Source organism: Gorilla gorilla, chromosome 2, assembly GCF_029281585.2.
Source record: "Gorilla gorilla gorilla isolate KB3781 chromosome 2, NHGRI_mGorGor1-v2.1_pri, whole genome shotgun sequence".
NCBI classification, from domain to species: Eukaryota; Metazoa; Chordata; class Mammalia; order Primates; family Hominidae; genus Gorilla; species Gorilla gorilla.
In genome coordinates this window covers 81,219,780-81,245,599 of record NC_086017.1, presented here as the reverse complement: position 1 = coordinate 81,245,599, position 25,820 = coordinate 81,219,780, and the positions used below count along the sequence as shown (strand labels likewise).

General features: G+C 40.3%; 1 protein-coding gene and 1 long non-coding RNA gene across 16 annotated transcripts in view; one reads left to right on the top strand and one right to left on the bottom strand.

The window, feature by feature from the left end:
* FOXP1 (forkhead box P1) overlaps positions 1-25,820 on the top strand; it is a 630,459-nt gene that overhangs the window by 222,017 nt on the left and 382,622 nt on the right. For all 15 annotated transcript variants that reach the window (XM_004035886.5, XM_019023994.4, XM_063703907.1 and 12 more), the window contains one exon: positions 2,470-2,564. The gene's annotated coding sequence lies outside the window, so the exon portion shown is untranslated. The remainder of the gene's footprint in view (positions 1-2,469; positions 2,565-25,820) is intronic.
* LOC109026313 (uncharacterized) overlaps positions 10,347-25,820 on the bottom strand; it is a 61,700-nt gene continuing 46,226 nt past the window's right edge. The window contains exon 5 of the long non-coding RNA XR_002005315.4: positions 10,347-10,824. This is a non-coding gene — a long non-coding RNA (uncharacterized lncRNA). The remainder of the gene's footprint in view (positions 10,825-25,820) is intronic.

Below are 25,820 nucleotides of genomic sequence, written 5' to 3'. Positions count from 1 at the left end.
AATGGTCATTAGTGTGCCCCGCCATCAATGTCATGTTACTGTGTCAAATTAGTTAGTGTCCCCTTAGGAGAGAAGCCGGACCTACAAATTATCCTCCCACATCCCTTGGAAACTGTGTTTGCCAAACCTGCAATCGAGTGTGAGCAAATTATTAACACGGCTCATAAATTAACTAGTTTACAGGCTTATAACATTTTACAAGTAGATAATAAAGGGGAGAAAAGTTTTCCAGTTGCATTGCCCTGATGTGAGGCTGTGATCTGCCGACTGTTCTTTGAGGAGTCCACAGCTCATAGTTTTTTGTTAAGAGACCAAACACATGGGGTGTCAGAACAAATGTTTGGAAATGTAGAATCTAAAAGGCAGCCAGTGTAAATCCATTGAAAACAATATAATTAACTTCATTATCTCATTGCTCTGATAAGTCGATGACAATGGTCGTCTTTCTTTTAGTGGCAGTTGCTCATTAATGAGTTCACCAATTAAGTTTGAACGATTACAGCCTTTACCAACTGAAATTATCTTAAAAACATTTTTGATGCATTCTTATCATACTCTTAAGCTCCCTTGCTCAAGAGGGAAAATGCCCACACAGCACATTAAACTCATATAAGAATGAAGATTCAAAAGTCATGTGCAAAGAGTTCATGCACACTAGACACCAGATACCTAGAAAACATAGTGTGGACAAATCTGGCCTGAGTTTATCTCATATCTAGAAGAGACACCCACTGGGAACACCATCTCTTAACTCTCTTCTGAGTTCTGGTAGGCAGACAACCCACATAGTTTCCGGAGACAGGTGACTATTCAAATCATAAAACTTCGTGCATCTCCTTTTTAGTTTCAACTTCTCCATCTGAGTAGGTTAAAAACATGTAAATTCACAAAGTATTGCCTGAATTTACTATTGAAAGAGAACACTGCACACAGACATACATGTACGTGCCTTGAAAGCTCAGGCTTTCTACCCATTCTATAGTTCCATTTTTTTTTTCTGTATTAGTGAGAGTCCTTTATTTAATCTTGAGGACAATATAGATGGCATTATTATCTCAAGGATCTATGCAGAAAAGGCCTGGCATGTGAAACCTTGCTACTGACAGCTATTCGCAAAAACTTTCTGAAAGTGCTTGAGGATGAGTTGACTTATCTGTCAGCAACTTCAACTTACTTGGAATTGGATTTGGTAAATATTCTACTAATAACCTAACCAAGCGATGAAAGCTTTGCAGTCTCAGCACATGAACAGAGTGACTGTTTCCATGAGAAGGTGTGTCACAGTCTCCTTCTGCATTTGAAATGCAACTGAAAAAAAAAGAGTTGCTAACTGTGGCAAGTAAGATTTTCTGTTTGGCTGGCAGGAGAGAGCTTGTATGTTTCGCTAGTAGGGCGCCTGTGTCCATGTATGTACTTACTTCCTTCTGTCTCTTCTACTGAGTGCATTGAGACAGGCTAAAAGATCAAAACTCATGGCAAAATTATCATTTGGACCTATGGATCTTCTTTTTCTTATTTCTCAGGATGTATTAGCACTGTAATTATGAGAATTTATCTTGAGAAATAAGAAATTGTAAGCCGAGCATGGTGGCTCATGCCTGTAATCCCAGCACTTTGAGAGGCCAAGGCGGGTGGATCATTTGAGGTCAGGAGTTTGAGACCAGCCTGGCCAACATGGTGAAACCTTGTCTCTACTAAAAATACAAAAATTAGCCAGACACGGTGGCGGACACCTGTAATCCCAGCTACTCGGGAGGCTGCGGCAGGATAATGGCTTGAAACTGGGAGGCGGAGGTTGCAGTGAGCCGAGATCATGCCACTGCACTCCTCTAGCCTTGGAGATAGAACAAGACTCTGTCTGGAAAAAAAAGAAAGAAAGAAAGAAAATTATTTCTGGGAGTGGCACACACCTGTAATTGCAGCACTTTGTAGACTGAGGCAGGAGTATCACTTGAGCTCAGGAGTTTGAGACCAGCCGGCCTACTAAAATTTAGCTTGTCTACTACAATTCCAAAATTATTTGGGCATGGTGGCACACACCTATAGTTCAAGGTACTTGGGAGCGCTTGAGTCTGGGAAGTTGAGGCTGCAGTGAGCCCTGAATGTGCCCTGCACTCCAGCCTGGGTGGCAGAGCGAGACCCTGTCTCAGAAAAAAGAAAAGAAATAGAAATTATGGTACGGAAGATAAAGGAACTTAACTTCCTAAGTGGATGTCAGTGCCTTCAAGAGTGACAGTTTTACTCACCTACATAACATTTTGCATCCTCCTCCTGTAATTCAGGTTGTGAGCTAGGTCAAATGCTGATTCTGAAGGCAAAGGATAAAATAAATGCTTAGATACATGATTATATACTGAAGGTAAATGTGGTGTGTAAATGAGGGATACCAAAGGCTCATGTGTCTGTGTTGCTTTTGAAGCATCACCATTTGCCCCTTCACTTAACCTCTTCTTTTCTTTTTGCTTTCAGCTTCCCTCTGTGTGTTGCAGTCCTGTGGCATTATGCATGCCCCCTCCCAGTGACCCCAGGCTTTTTATGGCTGTGAGACACGTTAAAATTTCAGGGTAAGTGACAGACACCACTGATGCTGTATACCACCTAAAAATTGCCATCTACCTTTGTGGGGGACCCAGTGGTCGATATAGTAATCCTGCAGAAGATAATGGCCTTTCTAATTATCAGGCCCTGATTCTGAAGCTAGCAGGCATTTGAATGCTGCTACCCGCCATGATAGCTTTATGGTTTTCAAGAATAGGGTTCATAACGGGGATCATATTTGTGGGAAGGTGACCTAATGCAGGGGTTGGTAAAATTTGTAAGGGACCAGATAGGAAATATTGTCATCCTCATGAGCCATACAGTCTTTTTTGCAACTAGTCAACTCTGCCTTTAGAGCACAAAAGCAGCCATAGATAATATACAAGCAAAGGGGTGTCACTGTGCTCCAGTGAGACTTTATTTACAAAAACAGACAGTAAGCCATATTTGGCCTGAAGACTATAGTAGGCTCTCCCTTGATTGGATGCATCAAAAATGGACATTTGACCTGTAAACCTGACACTTCGCTGGCTACCACTCCGTCTGACCTTGAGCAAACCATTTATCTGCGAGAAACAGGAATAAAAAATATATACCTGCCCTACTACCTTGAAAGATGGTGTTGTAAGGATGAAACAAGATATAATGCATGTGAAAGCACTTTGAAAATTTCGAAACTCCTTACAAATGTGATGATCGGCTCTACAGTCATTCTGGTTCACCTTGTGGAGTATGACTTCTTCACCTTTTTAATCACATTGGGCTTTCATGAGCGAAATGAGTGTGGGGGAAAGCTCTCTTATTTTCTGAGTAATGTGGTTTGTCTGTACGTTCCTTCTATTTTACAGTTGATGGACTAGCTGTTGAAATGTCTTTCTTTTTAGTATCAAATATGGATGAAGGGATATGTGGGTAGATTATGGTAGGCTAAAGATCAAATGCCAATGAAGAACGATTAAATTTCCTTTAATCATCAGAATCTGAGAGTGCTGTAAGATCTCACCTTTAATATAGGCCTTAATAAATAATAATGCTTTGGATGCCTACAAGTATGTTTGAATTTCACAAGTCTTGCATGTCAAAACAGAGAGACAGGCTCAGCAAATATGCTTCCCTGGGCTAGCAATACTAATTAAGAAGGCAAGTCATACTTAAACAAACAGCTTTGGGAATAGAGGGTTAATCAGAATCCCAATTCATGAATTTTCTAGTTTTTTTTTTCCCTCAGAGAAAATTGTAGTGTCATCTTTAGATATGTTTTCATATCATTATATTAGTTAAGAATTGTTTTCTAGTAAGAGAGATATAAGTATAAAAGATTATTTAAGTATTCTGTCGTAAAAACATCTGGGAAGAGCAGTTTGTGTCTTCTATCTTTCTACTCTGCTTATTCAAGTGCGTTCCTTCATCTTCAAGGTCACATGGTGGCTGCCGGCTCTCAGGCCATTGCCTCTACATCTAAGACAAAAAGTAGTTTTCCTGGCTGAGGCAGGCCTTTTTAAAGCACTTTCCCTGTAGCCTTATCCAATGATGCCTGCTTACATCCTATTAGCCACCCCTAACTATAAGGGTATCTGGGAAATGCATCCTTAGACTTGAACAATTTGATGTCCCAGGTAAATTCTGGGTTCTAGTACTAAGAAAAGGTGAATGCTTATTGAGCAACCATTATGGTTACTTTTACGAAATCATGCTGTCAATTTTGCTTACATGTTTAATTTTTATTTATTTTCAATGAATGCCTTCTGTTGACTGTGCCTTGTTTGAATTTTACATGTTAGAATTTTAGCCTGTTTAATTCTCAGCAGAGATACAGCTCAGTAAATATTTTAAGACCACAATATTCTTACTGAAAGTGCCATGGCAAATCTGAGAAATACATTTCTTTATTAAGAGAGCTATAAAGCAAAATTTAAACTCTCGAATGTGCTAGTCTAGTGGGTTTTCCTTCCTGTGGATGTAAGATTTCATTAAGGCTTGAGTACTAGCATGAGTTCTTAGCGGCACGCACTCACACCCAGTTCTGTTCCCCCTATATGGGCAGGGGACATTGCTGACAGCTTTGCATTGTCCCTCTGTTCTTATGTAGACTCAAGGACGGGACAGAACTCTCCATCCTACCTTTCTGTGGTTTGTTGCTCCCTGTATCTCTGCTGAAAGCTTACCGTGGGAGTGGCGTGCACGGGACAAGTAAGCCACTCCTGTCCAAATTTTCTGTCCCAAATTGGCCTGTACATGATTCTTGTGAAACTTTTTATCCCATAAAATGAATAGAATGAGACTTCCCTATGCTTCGTATTAATAATATATTCTCTGCCTATACTGGCCTGTGACGAGTAGTCATAAAACTTAGGGTAATGGATGCATTCGCAGAAACTCCTTGGATGCCTGCTGTGGATACAGGATAGCAGCATGGTTAAGAGTGTCTGCTTTGAAGTTAGATTGGCTTAGACTCAGATTCCACCTTTTCCACTTCTTGGCTGAACAACCCTAGGCAAGTTACTTAACCTTTCTGTGCCACGGCCTCCTTATCTGGAAAAGGGGATAAAAATAGAAGCCAGCTCACTATGAAGAGTTAGAGAGGTGATGCTTGTAAAGAGCTTAGCACGGATCCTGGTACATCATAAATGCCAGCATTGTACTAGGCACCCCAGGTGATACAGTGGAAATCTCTGTCTCTGACAAGCTTGTACCATCCTGTTGCTGGTTCACTGGTCGTTGTTTTACTGATAGATGACGCATGTTTCGCAGTCCGTTGCTCCTCACCTGGTATTCCCTTGTAAATGCAAGTACAGCCTTGGGAGCTTGTCCTGCTGCACATTTGCAAGGACACGTGCAGCTATGTATACAGCTGCTGTAGCCCTGTTGGCAGAGCTTAGGTCTCTGGATCCTGTTTTGAGGATTTCCCCTGAGAAGCATACAGTTCTTTTTTTATTCCTTTTTTTTTTTTTTTTTTGACTTAGTCAGACAATGGTCCTGCCTCGCAAGCAGAATTCACTAACTGCTTTCAAGTTGGTATTGCTGATGATAATCTGAAACTGTAGGGTTTCGCTCGTGCAGGCTGATGTTACATGATGTCGATCTTCTGCCACCTCATCCCCCATCCCTGCCTCTGTGCTGACTCGGCAAAGCAGGTCCTAGTCCCCCACAGATCCTCTTGGGAATGGCCCTCAAAGGACTGTGTCATCTGCACACAGAAGCTGCCACAGGTCCGTGGCAAAGAATGTCAGCAGTACTCATGGATGACCCAGTTGGTGACTTGTACCCAGATTGAAAAACAGTGCCAACCACGTGACCCTGGCTGTCTCTTGAGTTTTTGAGCCCTGTTAGGTGAGACGGGTAAGAGTCACACCACCTATAATAACAAACCTGCAGTGATAATTCATTAACATTGACACCATATCACAGAATTGATGGTTTTGGGGCAACAGACCCCAGCCTATAGTAGTACTTATCAGGGGTCTGCCTGACATAGGCTTTGCTTCCATCATGTTCACTGTGTGGAGATAGTGGCTTGAAGATCTGGCGTGTTCAAAAGACTCTTGGAAACTTTGAGCTTTTGCCGCGTGGTTTCCAATATTTTATTTAAACCCCATTAGTCTTCTCAGATGTCATAAAAACTCCCTTGCCTCTGAATTATGGGATACCTTCCATGCCTCCCAGGACTCGCTCCTTCTCATCCCTTAGTGTTCAGTTCAAAAATCAACCCCTTGAACATGCCTTTGCTGACCACCTACGTGACAGGGGACAGCCCCTTTATTATTTTTCTTGATCCAAACCTCTTGTTTGTTCCATATGTTACAGCCCTGTCCCTTCATGAATTCACCTGTTTATCAGGTAATAAGCAAGAAGTAGGTCTTATTCAGTGTGGCTTCTCCATGGCTAGCAGTGCCTAACATATGGTAGGTATGCATGCAGTCAGTATTTGTTGAATCAGTCAGAGTCTGGGGATTTCCCTGTGAATTTCTGTATTTTTATGGCACCTAAGAGGACTGTATCTGGTTGAGGGAGAAAGAGAAGGAACAAAGCTACACACATCACCTTTATTGTAGGAATAAAATACTGCCCTTGGGTTTTCTCTGGAAAGTTCCCACTATGTACTGCATACTCTGCGTGTCCCATCCGGAAGGGGTTATACATTATCTTCCCCATGAAGACAGAATCATTTGCCATTTGAGCCTGAAGGATATTGTGGGTGGTACAAATTGATTAAGGACATTGGGATCCAAGCTCAAACCCCAACACTCTCATTCAGTGGCTCTTTTTTTGGACAAATTATTTTCTCTCTCTAAGACTCAGTTTACTTGCCTGGGGCAGGGGTAATAGCATTACCTAGCCACTGAGCTATTGCGAGGATTAAATTAGATGTTACGTATAAAGCACTTTGCACAACGTCTGGAACAGAATAACAGTGCTGTTGATTTAAGGGTATCAGCAAAGGCTTTGGGGACCTCCACTGATAAAACCATCTTCTGCTTTCTTGTGATGTTCATTTTAGAGGTGGCAAAGATGGCAAAGAACCTTGATTCCCGATTATATTTGCTCATGTTTCATGTGCTGAATTAACTTCAAAAAGTACAAAATAAGCAAGCAGTGAGATAGTCTGTTTTATATTTGTTGTTGACGCATTGACTGTTGGATGCTCATGACCTGTCTCAGGTAGCACATGCTAGAAACCTCAAGCGCTGCAATGGCTCAGTGTCTGGAGCCTGACCCACATCCAGAGAACCATGGAAATTGAGAGTTTGGGGTGCTGCAGTGTCTGTACGCCTTCTTGCTGGGGATATGTTTTGCCTTTAAGTTAATCAGAGCTGGTTTGATCTCCTGCCTTGCAATAGAGGGCATCTTAAATTTCCTTAAATTCTCTTCTCTCTCTCTTTCTTTTTTCTGGAGATGGAGTCTTGCTCTGTCACCCAGGCTGGAGCGCAGTGGCGCAATCTCAGCTCACCATAACCTCCGCTCCTGGGTTCAAGCGATTCTCCTGCCTCAGCCTCCCTAGTATTTTTTTTTTTTTTGTATTTTTAATACAGACGGGGTTTCACCTTGCTGGCTAGGCTGGTTTTGAACTCCTGATCTTGTGATCCGCTCATCTCAGCCTCCCAAAGTGCTGGGATTACAGGTGTGAGCCACCGCGCCCAGCCCAATTCTCTTCTCTTTTTTTAAAAAAAAATACTTGATGTATCGGTCCTGAAAATTCACATCACTTCTCTTTTGATAGAAAACCAAAGTCTATATAGTCTGAAAGGAGTTAGATATAAATGTCTTTCATTATTAACACCAATTTCTTCCACCTGCTTGAGGAAGATGATCTATTATTTTTGCTATATTGTTCCACCATGTCAGTGGTTGACGTTTGTTGTTCATTGTGAATTTTTTATGTAAAAGCTGAAGCAGAGAGAGGGACCTGTCTCACTCTGTATCACATGACTTTCTAGTGGACAAGAATGAAATCTATGAAATCATATACTCTTATTTACACGACTTATGGAGTAACTAGGGTTATCTAGGAAATTAAAATAGCCATTTCTTTTATTAATTCATAACTTGTACTCTTGCAACTTAACAATAAAAGGACATGATTAAAATATAGTTTAAGGCATCAAACATGGTTACTAATATCCTTTTAGGAAAGGAAAAGATGAAATCCAGTAAGTTTCAGTCAAAGTAAGTGAATAAATCAGAAAAAAAAACATTGGTTAGACTCATGATAACCCTCAGAGTGGCTAACACCCAGATTTTTTGCATCTCTAAAAATATATAACACCCCTGTCTCCAAATATCACTTCAGAAACTAAAATAATAATTCGTGAAAGGGGAAACAGATCCGTGTAATATGAGACTTGATCAGGCAGTTTACGCGGGATGCTTGAGGGCCTAGATCAGCCCTTGTGCTGCCCTCTTCTCAATACCCTGGTGCCTGAGGAGCAGCGGGGAAGATTAGGAGCTTTCTGAGGGTTTTTACTTTAATGCTTTGAAATTTTGCTGCATCGTCTGAGTCCAGTTTGGTTCAGCAGTCTCTCAGTGCCAGGTGACTCTGGCTAAGATGCTCTAGGGCTGAATTTCTCAATGCCAGCTTTCCCAGGGGATCAGTAAAGGTTTTGCCCTGGGTATTCCAACCAGGAGAGCCTGTGTCCTGTCTTTGTCCACATCTGTCCCCAGTCATTAATGGTGACACAAAATAGTCTCCCACTCCTGACTCACTTCCTAAACATGGCAGTTTCTTTGGGATTCTACTCCTAGAATAATTGGTGCTTAGACCTTCTTAGGTTTATCTGTATGTATGTACCTAGAAGAACTTGCATTTCATGCTGTCACCAATATTCTGCATGCTTAAAAAGTAGGGAGAGGTGGAAGTAGAATTTTCTAAACTCATGAAAAATCTAATCCTGAAAAATCTCAATAAACAGCAGTTTTTTAAGAGAAACATTCTAGCTTTTGAAAGGTCTACCCTATAATAGCTACCTTTACTGTCTGTATGCCAGACATGATTCTAAGCCTTTGATACTTATTAACTCACAGTAACTCTGTGAAGTAATCATCATTCTAAAAATTCATTTTACAGGTGAGGAAGCTGAAGAATAGTGAGTTAAATGACTCACCCAGAGCCCTCTGCTTATATGGAGCAAAGTAGGATCTGGACCTAGAAATTCCTTCCCCTCGTACCCTGTTGTGGTTTTTTTTTTTTTTTTTTTTTTTTTTTTTGAGATGGAGTCTCGCTCTGTTGCCCAGGCTGAAGTTGGAGTGCAGTGGTGCAATCTCGGCTCACTGCAACCTCCACCTCCCTGGTTCCAGTGATTCTCCTGCCTCAGCCTCCCAAGTAGCTGGGACTACAGATGCATGCCACCATGCCTGGCTAATTTTTGTATTTTTGGTAGAGACAGGATTTTGCCATGTTGGCCAGGCTGGTCTCGAACTCCTGACCTCAGGTGATCCACCCACTTCAGCCTCCCAAAGTGCTGAGATTACAGGCATGAGTGACCACACCCAGCCGTACCCTGGTTCTTAATCACTATGCCATGCAGTCTTCCTCACGCACACATATTCTTGGGGTATCGATTTGCAGGCATTATTTTGTTTTCACATAAACTTTTCACTCTAGGACTGCATATGGAACTGTTATACTTCAGTGCTATCTAATAGGCCCTGCTTGATCTTACTAGACTTCTTCAAATGCTTTCTTTTTGCTAACACAAGAGCTATGGGAAATAAAAGTGTGTCCCAATTTGATTAGGAACAAGGACAACCACTTAATTGCCATTCTTCTATCTCCAGTTGGATGTGCCTTTTAAGACATTTTCTCTAGATCTTTGAGTCATTTTTCTCTGGGACATTTTTCTAATTAACCTCATCTCTATAGCCCTCATTTTACTTCATATTAGCCTCTGACCACCTAATAATTGATTTGTTCTGCTCAATCACCTGTGTGAAAAGCGAGAGGGTCTCCCTCCCAAAGCTTTGGTCCTGTACCTGGGCATTTTCCCAGCAAGCAGGTTCAGAATGTTCTTTTAGTTCTTGGAAACATTCACCTGGAAGGCTTTTTATTTACCAGGGTGAATCTGGGGTACTGAAAGGTAACATTGGCTAACAGAGTAGAAGACCTTTGGTTACTTAGTCAGTAGAATTATAGGTTTATAAGCTGTATGCCAAGGACTTTGACCTTCAAATATTAGTAAAATATTAGGCTTGAAGAAATGTATAAATGCCAGTTTCAAGAGACCACAAATAAGCAATTTTGACTTAAAAGGTTTGAAGTGTTCATATTGCCTTGTTAACACAAAGAGCAGACAGCCCACTTCTAAAGTGTCGGTGCCTTAAAATACTGAGCTCACCATATTTTAGGTCTTGTTGGTTCTGAGTGACCAGCTTAGTCATAAAGGGGAATTAATTGGCTCATAATGTTGAAAAGTCAGATTGTGGAACTAGCTCCAGGGAAATCTGGAGCAGGAGGTTCCGATCATGCCATTAAGTCTTGGTGGCAGTCTTCTGGCTGTGCTGTGCTCCCTGTTGGATTCATTCACGGAGGTGATTCCCTGGTTGTGGCAGGATAACCTTTCATGAGTCTGTTTTTGTAGCAACTCCAGCAGAAAAGATCTTTTCTTAAGAGTTCTAGCAGCTGTCACGGAATCTGGATCTTCCTGCTTCTGTGATTGGTCTGGTGTGTGCCACATGCCTTTCGGTAAAACACTTACTGGAGCTGGAGCAGGAGTGAGTTGGGGGAGGTGGGAGGTCCTGCTTGGCCTAGGATGGGTCATGTGTCCATCTCTAAAGGCATGGATGGCCTTTGACCTACACAAAACAATGGGAAGTAGGTGAAAAGGGTGCTGGTTTCAGAAGAAGGAGACAGAACTCTGGGAAAGTGAACTATGTTTGTGTACCACGTCGGGTACTATACTTGATACACAGCAAATACATAGAATTACAGGGTGGAAGGAACCTTTAAATATCATATGGTTCAGCTAACCCACAACTGAATGTCATCTATGGGAGTTTTCCCAGAAAGTTGTCTGCCTAATGCTTGACATCTTCAATGACATTTACTACCTTGAGAGTGGGCTGTGCCTCAGAAATGCTACCATGCCTCTGTCCTCGAGGAGTCTAGAGTTCATTCATTTCCTGCCTTCCTTCTATTCATTCTTCTCTCCAACCATCCACCTACCATCTGCCACAGTTTGTCGTCCTAAGGCAAGATGCTTGCTTTTAACATACTTACATGTGCAAGGTAGACAGAAAAGTCAGTTATAATATGGTGATAGAGAAGCTACAAGAATACTGGTGTATTGTGCGTTTTGAATGGGGAGGGGATTGGAGAAGGGAGATTGGAGGGCCTCATAGCAGGAATGATGCCTCAGAGGATCAATAGGAGTTGCCAAGTAGCCAAGGGAAAGACGGTCTTTTTGGTGGACTTAGTAGGATTAAACCCTATATTAACATTCAGACTTGCTTTTGAATGACCCAGGAAAATTGGCTTATAAAGTAGCTTAGCCCAGTCAAAATGCATATGTCTTTTAGGTCACATAAAGAATGTAAGTGGTGGGAATAATATCCTGATGATGAAACATTTTTGTACAGGTGAGCCATCTGACATCTTCCAAGTCACCCCCATCTCCTGTTTCTTAATAAATGCGTAATAAGTGAATGGATGAAACCTTCTTGGGAAAAACTTCAGTGAGTTAAATTACAGAATTTTAACAACCACTTTCCTAATAATTTTGAAAGGATCGGATATTATTTGTTTATTCATACATTCTCGGGGGCAAAGGAATATTTTGAACCTCAGTTTTCTCATCTGGTACCTGAGGATAAAAATAGTACCTCCTGAAGGGTTAGGGATATAGAGAATAAACATCTGGAGCATGTGAAACACCAAATATGGTTCTATCACCTGGTAAGCCCTCTGTCAATATTACTTGTTATCAAAGGGTATCTATGATTTTCATACCTCATTGGTTGTCAAAAGCTTAAAATTTAGTTATGTCCATTTAGCTACTTGATATAAATATTTTTCCATGTGCCCTAGATGGAATATATTTTTTTATTTTTGCATGTTACTTACACCTTAAAAATTAAAGATATTAAAGATGGTGAGATTTAGCAAAAAACTTTAATTTCACATGCTTTTAATGCTTCCCTGAATTAATAATTTTCATGTCCATCATATTTTCTCCTTGGCCCACAATTCATCCCATATTTGGATCTTGGCAAATGATGACTTGGTTAATTAGGCAGTCTGTTAACTCTGATTACTAAGTTATAACAGATCAGTGTAGAAGCATCACTGTGCAATTTGGATTAAAAGGCTCTTCATTTTATCAAAACAAATTTACATTTATGGGTAACTGTTGAAGTGCGTTATGTTAAAATGATGCATTTCATAAGGAAAATTTAAAAAGGATAAAAATTATTTCCTCCTGCTAAGTTATTTTTTTATTGTGACATTCATCACATTATCTTTCACTAGGAATATACATAAAATCTTGGAATTTTCTTTTAAGGCTTGGAAATTATAGCTGATTTAATACCTTGATTATACAAATATGATGGATGCATTGCATTTTTATTTAAGCATAATTTAGTGTAGTGGCACATGGTTATATTCCAATTCTGACCACAGTGGCCTCTGATGTTGGAGTTACTTATAGAAGTGAAACTTGACTGTGTTGGGGCAGAATTAGTGGGCTACATTAGGCTGGCTTTGTTTTATAGCTGAAGGAATTGATGGTTATTAAATAGACTGCGGCCTCTGTAGTCTGGTCTCTTGTCTAATGGTTCATCATCACTTAAGGGAAGTTGGGGTATCAAAAACTTGCTTGCTTCTTCCATGTTCGTCTCTGCCTACCTTCTTTACTTTCTTAGCACACATAACAGTTAGCATTGTGGAAGGTGAACAAACAAACACAGAGTAATTTTCCAGACTCGGTGAACCCTAAAACCTGTGTTAATTACCCCTCAAGATTCTGTCTAGTATCAATAACATTCAAATGATAGCACCTCCCCCTTTACTCCCTCCTCTGCTCGACACACACAGCTGCATGTGTGACTTATACACACATGCATATGCGTGCGCGCACACACACACACACACACACACTGAACACAGCAACTGGCACCTGGGAGGTGTTTAATAGGTATTTGTTGAAGACTAGTGGGTGGAAAAGATGAAACACCAACAGCCTCCCACTCCAAGCTTCTAAGCTGCTCTTAGCCTGGTCCAACATCTGGGACCCTGTTTGATATTACAACTGTTGGAATAAATGGAGTTCATGAATTTAGTATTTATTCTTTCAATAAGCTTACTGAAGTATGGCCTTTATGAATTGCTGTGTTCTAGTTCTACGGGAAATAGATAAATCAAAGAGAGAAAATACAGTAGTTTCCCCTTATCCATGGTTTCACTTTCTGTGATTTCAGTTACCAGCAGTCAACGATGGTCTGAAAATAAGTGAGTACAGTACAAGAAAATAGTTAGAGAGAGAGAGACCACATTCACATAACTTCTATTACAGTATTGTTAAAATTGTCCTATGTTATTTGTTATCATTAATCTCTTACTGTGCCTAATTTATAAATTAAACTTTTTCATAGGTGTATATGTATAGGAATACACATCATATGTATAGGGTTCAGTACTAATCATGGTTTCGGGCATCCACCGGGGCTCTTGGACTGTATCCCTGTGTATAATGAGGGACAACTCTGTTCTTTTTTTTTTTTTTGTGAGACAGAGTTTTGCTCTTGTTGCTGGGCTGGAGTTCGGTGGCACGATCTCCGCTCACTGCAATCTCCGCCTCCCATGTTCAAGCGATTCTCTTGCCTCAGCCCCCCGAGTAGCTGGAATTACAGGCATGGGTCACCACGCCTGGCTAATTTTGTATTTTTAGTAGAGACGGGGTTTCTCCATGTTGGTCAGGCTGGTCTCGAACCCCCGACCTCAGGTGATCCACCCACCTCGGCTTCCCAAAGTGCTGGGATTACAGGCATGAACCACCTCCCCCGGCCGACTCTGTTCTTTACATTCAGCAAACTCAGTATCTTGTTGATTGATGATATTGACATGACCCTAGGCCAGAAATAGTAAACCTTAGTTCTTCAGTTTTATTCAGTGCTAGCATGTAGTTTATGCAAAACCAGCTTTTCTAAATCTAGAAGGCTCTGGCTCTGCTGATATTGATGGTAGAGGCAGAAGTTTGTTTAAGTCAGAATGGAAGTGGAGGTTTTTATGAATTTGATTATTTTATCTTAATTAGGAACATTTAATAATAATTATGGGTGACTCTCATTTTGGAGCAGGTATGGCTGGTTGTTCAAAAGTAAAGTGATGTTTTGAGCTGTAATTTGACGGATCTGAATGACAGTCAGCCTGAATAATTCAGCTTCCTACTAGCTTCCCTACCACCCCATTCCTTCTTAAAGAAAGAACCAAATAAGGAATTTTTTAAAACCCAAACCATTCTGGATTCTATTAATTCTTATAGTTACTTTCAAAGGAGCAGTTTGAGAGAGAGATGTGGTCTGGGACATTTATATGTGAGGTAAAGCTTTCAGCCCATTAGAACATTAATTTTTTTGAGATGGAGTCTTCCTCTGTTGCCAGGCTGGAGGGCAATGGTGGTGCGATCTTGGCTAACTGCAACCTCCATGTCCCGGGTTCAAGTGATTCTCCTGCCTCAGCCTCCCTGAGGCAGGTGCGTGCCACCACGCCCAGCTAATTTTTGTAATTTTAGTAGAGACGGGTTTCACCATGTTAGCCAGGATAGTCTCTATCTCTTGACCTCATGATCCACCCGCCTCGGCCTCATTAATTTTTTTTAATGGGGCTTTAGTTGCCTAAATAATATGTGTATTATATAAAGTCTTGCTAATAGAGCAAGAGAACCCTCTGGAAAAAAAACTGCCTAAGGAATGAGATAAGAACTGAAGTCTGCTTGGGTTTTCAAGCATCCCTTGAGATGGAAAAGTCTTACCCCGCATCCGTGATCCTCAAGAAGCCATAAAGGCAACATTAGGAAACTTTCTCGATTAGGTGCTTCCTTAGTGAATAGGTCTGTGGATAGAAGCAAGCAGACTTATTATAAGGTTGGATACTATTACTGTGTGGTTGTATTAATTAAATTTATTCCTTTAAAATAACCTTGGATGAAAACAACCACCTCTTCTGTGGTCATGGTTAGCAGATGTTTACCGTAATTCTTTGCTCAGTGAGAAAAATGCCTCTTCCACCCAACAAAAACAGCCACGTTTGCTTGGCTAAATCAAAACTTTGGCGCTTGGGTCTTACTTTATATATCATGGCTCCAGTCACACAACCTTTCCAAGTGTGAGGCTTAGATCACCAACTCCAACATCTGCAGGAGAGCTTTGCTCACAGTGATCTATTATGTGAGTGCTTAATTCTTATACTGTTCTTGGCATTCGCCTTTCCTCATTGAAACCAATATCCTATATGCAAGCTGCTCTTTGTTTTTCTTGCATAAGCATGCTAGCCCCTCCCAAATTTTTAATGCTTTCACCTAGGCCTGTGGCCATTTTTGTGAGGATTTTGATCATAGAAATAAAGTCAAAGTTTGCCTTCTCAGTCTGAGAGTTTAGTTTTTCTTCGGCTCTCTCTGAAATACCAAGCCTCTACTTTCCTTATATTTTGTGCTTGAAAAGCACTTTCTCTCATTGCATATTGGGCCTACTTAACCACCTCACTCCTGTTTTTTTTTTTTTTTTTTTACAAAAACTTTATTGATTTCAAACCTATAGCCTATCGGTAGTCCCTGCCCACACCTGCCGTTCATGGTTCTAATAGGTATTTCAGGACCAGCTCTCCCATCTGCACTGAATTTCTGCACTGAAGAATGCCGCCTGCTCTCAGCAGTGCTGAAAGGAAATACAACAGCAAAACTTTGCTTTTCTTGGGAAGCTCTTCTCTTTGGAATGGAGAACTCTGGGTGGCTCTTCTTATTTTGTTTTCATCGCCAAAATAAGCAGGGATCTTGCATAACACCAGGGTAGGAAAAAAGAAGTAATTTTAAGGGAAACATATGTTCATGTTGAGAAAAAGGCAGTTAGAACTGGACAAGGGATAGTGGCCCACAAAGCTAAAGGCATCTTTTCAATTCAGTTAGGAAACCAGGTTTTGATCATTTTGGTGTATATATATATATATGTGTGTGTGTGTGTGTGTGTGTGTATATATATTTGAGACAGATTCTCGCTCTGTCACTGAGGCTGGAGTTCAGTGGCACAGTCTTGGCTCACTGCAACCTCTGCCTTCTGGGTTCAAGCAATCTTCCTGCCTCAGCCTCCCGAGTAGCTAGGACTACAGGCGTGCACCACCACACCCAGCTAATTTTTGTATTTTTAGTAGAGACGTGGTTTCACCGTGTTGGCCAGTATGACCTCGATCTCCTGACTTTGAGATCTGCCTGCCTTGGCCTCCCAAAGTGCTGGGATTACAGGCGTGAGCCACCACACCCAGCCTTTTTTGGTACATTTTATAAAATGAAAAATAAGTTGCTTCCTGTATCCCCAAATCTTTTCTTTGATTCAATTACAAATGAATCTTGGGACACCAAGGCTTATAAACTAGTTAGTTGATATATGCAGTATAGAATGTGTCTAGTTCTGTATTTGTTAAATTATTTTCCTATGATCTTAGCACTAAGTAATGTCCCTGGAAATCATTTCATTTAAGATGCCTGCCCTAATCTGAAGTCAAAGCTAAAATGATCCAAATATGATTTTTTTTTATAATTGAGACGGACTCTCACTCTTTCCCCCAGGCTGGACTGCAATGGCACATCTCAGCTCACTGCAACCTCTGCCAGGTTCAAGCGATTCACGTGCCTCAGCCTCCCAAGTAGCTGGACTACAGGTGCATGCCACTATGCCTGGCTAATTTTTTTGTATTTTTAGTGCACAGGGGGTTTCGCCATGTTGGTCAGTCTGGTCTCAAACTCCTGACCTCAGGTGATCTGCCCATCTTGACCTCCCAAAGTGCTGGGATTACAGGCGTGAGCCACAGTACCCAGCTTCAAATATGATTCTTATTTGGTCTCATTTTTGGAGAAGAGAAATCTGGGTATTAAAATGGACCAAAGATGTCTACTTTAGCTGTTTGGCTGATTAGTAGACATATTATTTGTCGTTTTAACTGATTCCAAATTATGTCTGTTGATAGAAACAGCAGACACTAGTGTTTCACACTGTTTGTGAGTGGCAAGTTTTGAAAATGCAGCTAATTTGCAAAACGACAGAAGAATAGAAAAAAAGATAGAAAAAAATTCCTTAAGTTAAGGTTTTCCATTCAACTATTCTCAGAGTATGAACATTTTAGGGTTAGGGGAAACTCTAGCAGAGTTCTTCTTTCCTCATTATAAATTAAATACTCGTATCCCTAAAACGTAGCTGTGAAGGAGGGAAGGTCCTGGAACATTCTTAGTACTGATATGCGTATGCAGTACCACAACCAGAGAGATGACGGATGTACTCACACAACTGGTTGAGGGCAAGGGCCAACAGGACTGTGGGATAGTGCCCAGATGGGAAGGCCTTGGTTGTGCCTGGAACTGTTTCTATATGTAGTTCTTTGTTGCATGTACAAAAAAATATATCCAAACAGAGATCTATTTAAGACCAATGAAAAAACCCGGCTCTTAAAGAGTCCTGCTTTCCTTAGTGTTGACATCAGTAGGTTTGGAAACTGTGACAGGGTAGATCCAGGCTTGCATTTAATCTGTTTGATTCAGAAAATCTAATTGAAGGCCAGGCGTGGTGGGCTCAATGCCTGTAATCCCAGCACATTGGCAGGCCAAGGCGGGCAGATCACTTAAGGTCAGGAGTTCGAGAGCAGTCTAGGCTTTGTGAAATCGCATCTCTACAAAAATTAGTCAGGTGTGGTGGTACACACCTGTAGTCTCAGAGGCAGGAGAATTGCTTGAACCCAGGAGGCTGAGGTTGCAGTGAGCCGAGATCACTCCACTGTACTCCAGCCTGGGTGACAAAGTGAGACTACATCTCAAAAAAAAAAAGAAAAAAAAAATCTAATTGAGATTTAAAAACTCATAGTAGGGGGAAAAAAAGAACTTATCTTCCCCGCCCCGTAACCGAACAAAAAAGGACACAAAGCCATTTAAAGTGTAAGATTATTCTTAGATATTGGTGTAAGATCCAGCTATTTTATTTAGTTCACTCCTTTCTCTCCTAGAGGCCTCAAAGGGCATCGTCAGTAGCACCTGAGTCATTTCACTGTTGGAAACACTAAGTTAAAGAAAAAATCAATGTATGCACATAAGAAGAGGAATTTTGAATTACATTTCCTTTCAGTCCTTAGAGTAGGCTACATTCTGTTGTTTTTCTAGTGTTTTTGTCCTTTGGGATGAAACTATAAATGGTGGCAGATGCCATCTCTATGTTAGTGAGAAGTAGGAAGGACCTCAGGGAAAGTGTCAGAGCAAACTGGAAATCCCAGAAGTTTTGTTTAATAATTATAATCTGGCCATTTGTTCTGTGTGACAGCTACTTTTATAAGCAATATACTAGCACCATCTTACTGAGTTCTTGTAAGTACTATGAAGTAGCTCCTCTTATCACCTTCATGTTACAGATGAATAAAGTGAGGCTCAGAGAGATTGCCTATTATTAAATTGCCTAGAGTTACAGAAGAAGTAACCCAAACTGAATACAATCTGTCATTTAGTTAACAGTAATATGTCAATGCTAATTTCCTGGTTCTGGTACTGTATACAGCTGTATAAGATGTCACCGTTGGGGAAAACTGGATGAAGGGTATATGGGTATTGTACTATTTTTGCAACTTCTTGTGGTCTGTAATTATTTCAAAATTTAAAAAAAGAAAGAGGTAGATTTTAGACTTGGATCAAGGTCTGTTTGCCTTTTTTTTTTTTTTAGACGGAGTCTCTGTCACCCAGGCTGGAGTGCAATGGCGTGATCTCGGCTCACTGCAGCCTCCACCTCCCTGGTTTAAGCAGTTCTCCTGTCTCAGCCTCCTAAGTAGCTGGAACTACAGGAGTCTGCCACCACGACTGGCTAATTTTTGTATTTTTAGTAGAGATGGGGTTTCACCTTGTTGGTCAGGCTGGTCTCGAACTCCTGATCAGGCTGGTCTCGAACTCCTGACCTCAGGTGATCCACCTGCCTCGACCTCTCAAAGTGCTGGGATTACAGGTGTGAGCCACTGTGTCCGGCCTGTTTGCTTTTATAATCCAGATTTTTCACTGCTTTGCCTTCTTAGATCATTTGACTAGGAATAATACGGTCTCTGTTCCACTATCTTTATAGGGTTTGAGTTTTCAGGTCTCTCAGACCACATCACATGGTTTCCTATAAGTCCCTTGTGATTTCAGGAATAAAGATTCATCCTTGATTTATGAAATGATTTGTAAAATAGGTTGTAATTAATTCCTGATGTGTACATGGAACCTCATGTGGACATCTAGAAAAGAGAATGGCAGTAGTAACCCAAAGATTTAGTAGCTTGCAGCATGTAAATCTGATAAGCCGCAAAAAAGTTAAATTCATAAGACTAGTTATTTATGTAGCAGAAAAAAACACGAGATTCAAATTCAGAAGCCTGTGTTTTAAAGCTGTATTTTTGGATAACTTGTTATGTGATCTCAGTTTCCTCACTTAGGAAATCATTGAGAAGCGACTCATGCATGTTCTACCAAAAGCTTACATGGATAAATAACTTTGAAACATTCCAGTTAATACAACTTCAAACCTTTGTCTTTACTGAGTGAAAATGGTTGCTGTAGAAGTCGTTCAGTCTTATGACTGGAGAGTCAAGCTCTAGGATATGTTGGTGGATCTGTTAACCAGTTGATTAAATCCTAGTAATATTTTATTTCAAATCTTTCTTCTTTGTTTTTCTTTTTCTTTTGAGACGGAGTCTCACTCTGTCGCCTGGGCTGGAGTGCAGTGGCACAATCTTAGCTCACAGCAACCTCCACCTACTGGGTTCAAGCGATTCTCCTGCTTCAGCCTCCCGAGTAGCTGGGATTACAGGCTGGTCGAACTCCCGACCTCAGGTGATCCACCCGCCTCTGCCTCCCAAAGTGCTAGGATTACAGGCATTAGCCACCACGCCTTGCCTCTTCTTTTTAAATATAGGTGTTTACAGCTATAAATTTCCCTCTGAGTACTGCTTTATCTGTACCTCATAAGTTTTAGTATGTCTTCATTTTCATTCATCTCAAAGTATTTTCTAATCTCCTTTGATTCGTTGGTTATATAGGAGTGTATAGTTTAATCTCCACTTGTTTATGGATTTCCCACATTTTTTTGTTACTGATTTCTAATTTCATTTCTTTGTAATTGGATAACATACTTTTAAATTTACTGAGCCATGTTTTATGGTTCAGAATATGGTATATCCTGGAGAGTGTCCTTGAGAAGAGTGTATATTCTGTTGTCATTAGGTGGAAGTTGCTATGGATGGATGTCTGGTTGGTTGGTTCCTAGGCCTGGTTGGTTCCTAGTGTTGTTCATGCCTTCTATTTCCTTGCTGATCTTCTGCCTCATTCTGTCCAGGATTGGTAGGTGGAGTATTGAAGTCTCCAGCTATTATTCTGGAGTTGTCTATTTCTCCTGTCAGCTCTGTCAGTTTTGCTTCATATATTTTGGGGTTCTGTTTTTAGGTGAAGATTTTCTCAAAGAAAGCAAAAGAAAACTCTTCTTATGTTACCCACTCTCAGAACTTCATTCAGCTTTAGGGTTTAAGAATTAAAACACTCTCTAAAAAAGTTTAGTTTTATAGTGGCTTCCTGACATTGATGGAGACATTTAGGCCATATTTACACAGGTAAAGAGAGATGAGGGATTGGTGGCTTTATTTAATCAATATATTAATTTTTTTTATTGTGGGCAGCTGGTAGGGTCCAATTGAGGCCAAACCAACATTAACTTCAGTAGCAGATGAGTGGGAGCTTTGATTTACCCAGATCATTGTTCCATCTCTACTATTCACTTACTCTGTGTAGACATGGACTAACTCAATACAAACATGTTCCATGGGAAAAATATGCTTTTTATTTTTTTTAACAAATAAGAATAAAATGCAATTTTCTTGTTGCTAAATCTCTGACTCTACAGCCCTTTCTGTGTGGAGGCCACGTGGCAAACTCCAGGTGCATCTGTCACACAGAAATTGCTTTTCCCCCCAAAATACAGAAATGTGAAATAAACCAATTTGGGCACAAGTAGTGTATGCTAGATTTACTTAGTATCTGTCGAACATCTCCATACACTCAATGTATTAGGACAAATCAAAGAGTTATAACTGTCTAGTTTCTGCACAAATACATATATAGTTTCTACTTAGACACTGATGCTACTGATTGATTATTTTTGCTAACAATGCTATGGCCAAACACTTAATTTGTTCCTTTTCAGCAGTATTGTAAATTTGTTCTAGACATATGTCTGTGGGAAAATAGGGGGGCAGGGGGTTATCTACGCAAGCACCCATGCACACACACAGGTACATACACATGTGCATCAAAAGATACTTCCTCACTTAAAGATGTTTAAAAGGGTATTTACTTTGACATGAAATAATTCTTCAGCCTTTTTATTATTGTTAAACATATTTTGGTGTTTATGAGCAATAAAATAGTTTAGCCACGACTGTATATTCACTATGAATGAAACATGGTTTTTCAGAAGAGATTTTACATGTATGTTAAAGCCATTTTCTTTTCTTGTCATTTATGTGAATGGTCCATAGACTGGATTGCTAGTGGAAGAAGCCATGTGATTCTGTATCTTAACTTTCTCTTAGAGAGGAATTATTGTCTTTGTCATTTTGTTTCAGTGTGCTACCTCCCTACCTGCTGGGTTTCCCAACAGCCATCAGCTAACTATTCTTGTACCATACTGCTACCAGCATTCCTGGTTCACAAATATGAAGTAAACAGAAAATCTTGCTAATTTGAGCCCAGTAGGAACCTTAACGCTGTAATGAGGGACTAATTTTGAAAGCAGAGAGACATCTCTTACAAAATTAGAGCCCAATTTTTTAATGATCTTAAATAACTAATTGAGAGTAAGAATGGTATTTAAGAAAGAGTGAGACACTGATACGCTGAAGAGTTACAACAGGGAGAGGAGACTCCTCCAGGAGCCCTAGTAATTATACAGTCTTCCTTCGTTGCCACCAATGCTAATCTGAGCGTGGGAATGATAATGTACCTTAGAGGACAGGTTTGTGGTTGAAATGCTCTTGATAGATTTTGACAAATTAAACAGTGGTAAAGATGTTTGGAAGTTATCCAGGTCCTTACCATTATTTATGTCAGCGAACTAGAAATCAGTGGTTAATTTGCAGTTCTTATAATTTTTATGATACTTGTGTTGTTGTAAATTTAGCCGTGTGCGGCATCAACTCAGCAGGATACATTTTATGTTGTCAGCTACCTTTTGACATCATAATAGATTTCATTTGCCAAATCTTTCTCGATAGAATAAAATGTAAAAGAGAGCTGAAGAGAATATTTGGATCATATCCAGACACTAGTAAACATATGATGGACTTTCTGAGATCAGAAGGCTCAGATATGGAATAGGGGGAGAAATTAGACGCTGTTAGCGGTTTTCTTTTTCTTCTTTTTCCCCTTAAACCATCCTAGTGTTCTTTGCTAGATAGGCGTCTTTTATCTTGACTCAAAGCTAGTGTGTTTCTTAGCGTGTGGTATCTTGCACAATTACCAAAGTATAATTTAGTTACTGATTTTCCACACCTTTTAATCATTAATGCACCTTTGTTAGTGTCTTCTTTATTGCACTGGATCACAAGTTCTGTAGTCCTATTTTTTTTCTCATTATGTTTTTATATCCATTATATTATTTTAAAGAAAAATATTGGCCAGGCATAGTGTCTCATGCTTGTAATCCCAGCACTTTGGGAGGCCGAGGCGGGTTCAGGAGTTCGAGACCATCCTGGCTTAATAGGGTGAAACCCCGCCTCTACGAAAAATACAAAAAAATTAGCTGGGCATGGTGGCGGGCCCCTGTAGTCCCAGCTACTTGGGAGGCTGGGGCAGGAGAATGGCATGGACCTGGGAGATGGAGCTTGCAGTGAGCCGAGATTGCCTGGGTGACAGAATGAGACTCCGTCTCGAAGAAAAAATTTATACTCTCCTGGGATAATTAAAGACTTGGGTTGGAAAGGCATTTTGTAGTTAAGATGTTTTCTTTCTCCATCCTTTTTCTTTAGGTTATTCAAATCTGTCCTTCATAATTATCCACTTCTATAACACTGACCCTTGTCCTGCTAATAACCGAAGAGGATTAGTGGACACCCCTGCCTTTGTACCTATTTGTTCTCTGAGATTCTTTGTTTTGACCTCTAAATAATTTCTTTTTAGGCCCTCTGCTCTTTATGTAACACATGTTTTTGCAGATCTCACTTTGATCTGTGTGAACATCTAGCCTCCCATTTCTCTTATGTCATTTATCCTGCTTAGAAACATTTTATGAGAGCATAAGCCACGCTTTCATTTTTCCCTTTCATACACCTCTTTCGAATCTCTTCAGAGGAAATTCCTCCTTAATACTTAACTATGAGCTCAGCAGCAGTACAGAGGTATGATGACTGTGACCTAAGGATGTCCAGCCCTGTGAAATGAGCGCTTCCTTGTCCTCCTTGTGTATAACGGAGTTACATATCTTAAGTCCCTTGTTTGGAGTGTCTGTCTGGCATGGACACTGCTGCTCCACTCTGCCATAGCCTTCTCTGTTCCCAATGTCTAATAAATGTTTAATGATAATTGAAATGATTAGTTATCAATCCATAATGGAGAAGAGCTTATTAAGCTTTTCTGATCACAGCTACATTATCCTTGAGATGAAAGTTTTTGCTACCATGTACCAGCAACTGGAAGTCAGATCCATTGGACTGATTGGGGTCCCTGCTGTGTCATGGCATAAAATGGTTTCATATCATTGATCAATCTTCTGGAAGGTATATGCCCTTTGTTATTACTTCAAAGAATAGCCAATATTTCTATATTTGAGATAATATATGTATAGCTATATAATGTATTTGGGGGCCTGCACTTTCAATATTTTTATAAAGTAGAACAGCTATAGGAAACTACCCACCCACTCCCAACTATACACATGCTCGTGCACAGATCAGTTCTGAACCAGATGTCCTATTTCCATACTGTATAAAAGGTAGCCATTGTCTACTGAGCACTGCAGATGTGGCTAGTATAACTGAGGAACTAAATTTTACCTAATTTTAAATTTCCGTTATAATAGCCATATGTGGCTACTGTATTAAGTTGCATTCATATATATGTATTTGTATATATTTACATAAAAATTGTTTTAAGGCAGGGAACCTTGCCACCCAAATCAAGAAACTGAACTTAGCCACCTTGAAGTTTCTCCTGTGTCCTGTTCCACTCACAGCCCTTTCCAAAAACAACTCATGTTTTTACTTTTATCGTAATCATTTCCATTTGTTAATTATTTGATCACCTACATGTGCATCCTTAGACACCATAGTTTAATATTGTCCCCTTTTTAAATGTTTGATATGTCTTTTAAGTTTCTTAATCTGAAGATTTCCTGTCTATGCCTTTCTTTTCTTTGTACTTTACCACCTTTCAGAGATCCCTGGCCCCCTGAGCTGTAGGGTTCCCCAGAGCCTGGAAGTTGCTGATTGCATCCTCAATTCAACATGTGCCTCTGCCTTCTCTATCTCCTGCACATTGGCAAGCTGGATCCAGAGGCTCATGTTTGATCCCTTCAGCACAACTCTAGGTGGTGTTGTGTTCTTTCATTTGTGAGGGATATAATATCTTATTGTCTTCCTTTTTGTGATATTGACGGTCATTAATCCTTACTGCCTAGATCCATTAATTCACTGGGAGATGCAACATGGTGATATTCTAATTCTACTTACTAGCTGGGATGCTTTTGTAATTTTATTCTTCATCTACTCTTTAGTTACCCAGTGGTACTGTTCATTTAGGTAATACGGGATAAATGTCTAATTCTTTCCCTCTATTTACTGAGTTTCAAAATAATGAGTTGACTCGCTCTCCTTTTCTGAAAGTAGCCATTAAATTTTCATGTTTTTATCAGAACACATGGACACAGAGAGGGGAACCTCACACACTGGGGCCTGTCAGGGGGTGGAGGGCAAGGGGAGGGAGAGCATTAGGACAAATACCTAATGCATGTGGGGCTTAAAATCTAGATGTCTGGTTGATAGGTGCAGCAAACCACCATGGCACACGTATACCTGTGTAACCTGCATATTCTGCACATGTATCCCAGAACTTACAGTAAAATAAAAATAAAATAAAATAAAAATTTTTTATGTTTTTATAAACTATAAATTTAAACATGTTAGTAGATTTCAATTTATTGCATTTTTTAAACTTTTATTGAAGATCAAATTGTCTGGCTTTCATCAGTGTAACTTCTTTACGTTCGCTCCTCTGTCCTTCTGATATGACCCTATGGTCTTTCATAGCTTCTTTGCTCCCTGCTGTGACAGAATGTTTCAGACTCACCTTGTACCTTTTTTTTTTTTTTTTTTTTGAGATGGAGTTTCGCTGTTATTGCCCAGGCTGGAGTGCAATGGCATGATCTTGGTCCACTGCAACCTCCGCCTCCGCCTCCACCCCCGCCTGAGTCTCCTACCTCAGCCTCCTGAGTAGTTGGAATTACAGGTGCACGCCAACAAGTCCAGCTAATTTTTGTATTATTTGTAGAGACGGGGTTTCACCATGTTGGCCAAGCTGGTCTCAAACTCCTGAACT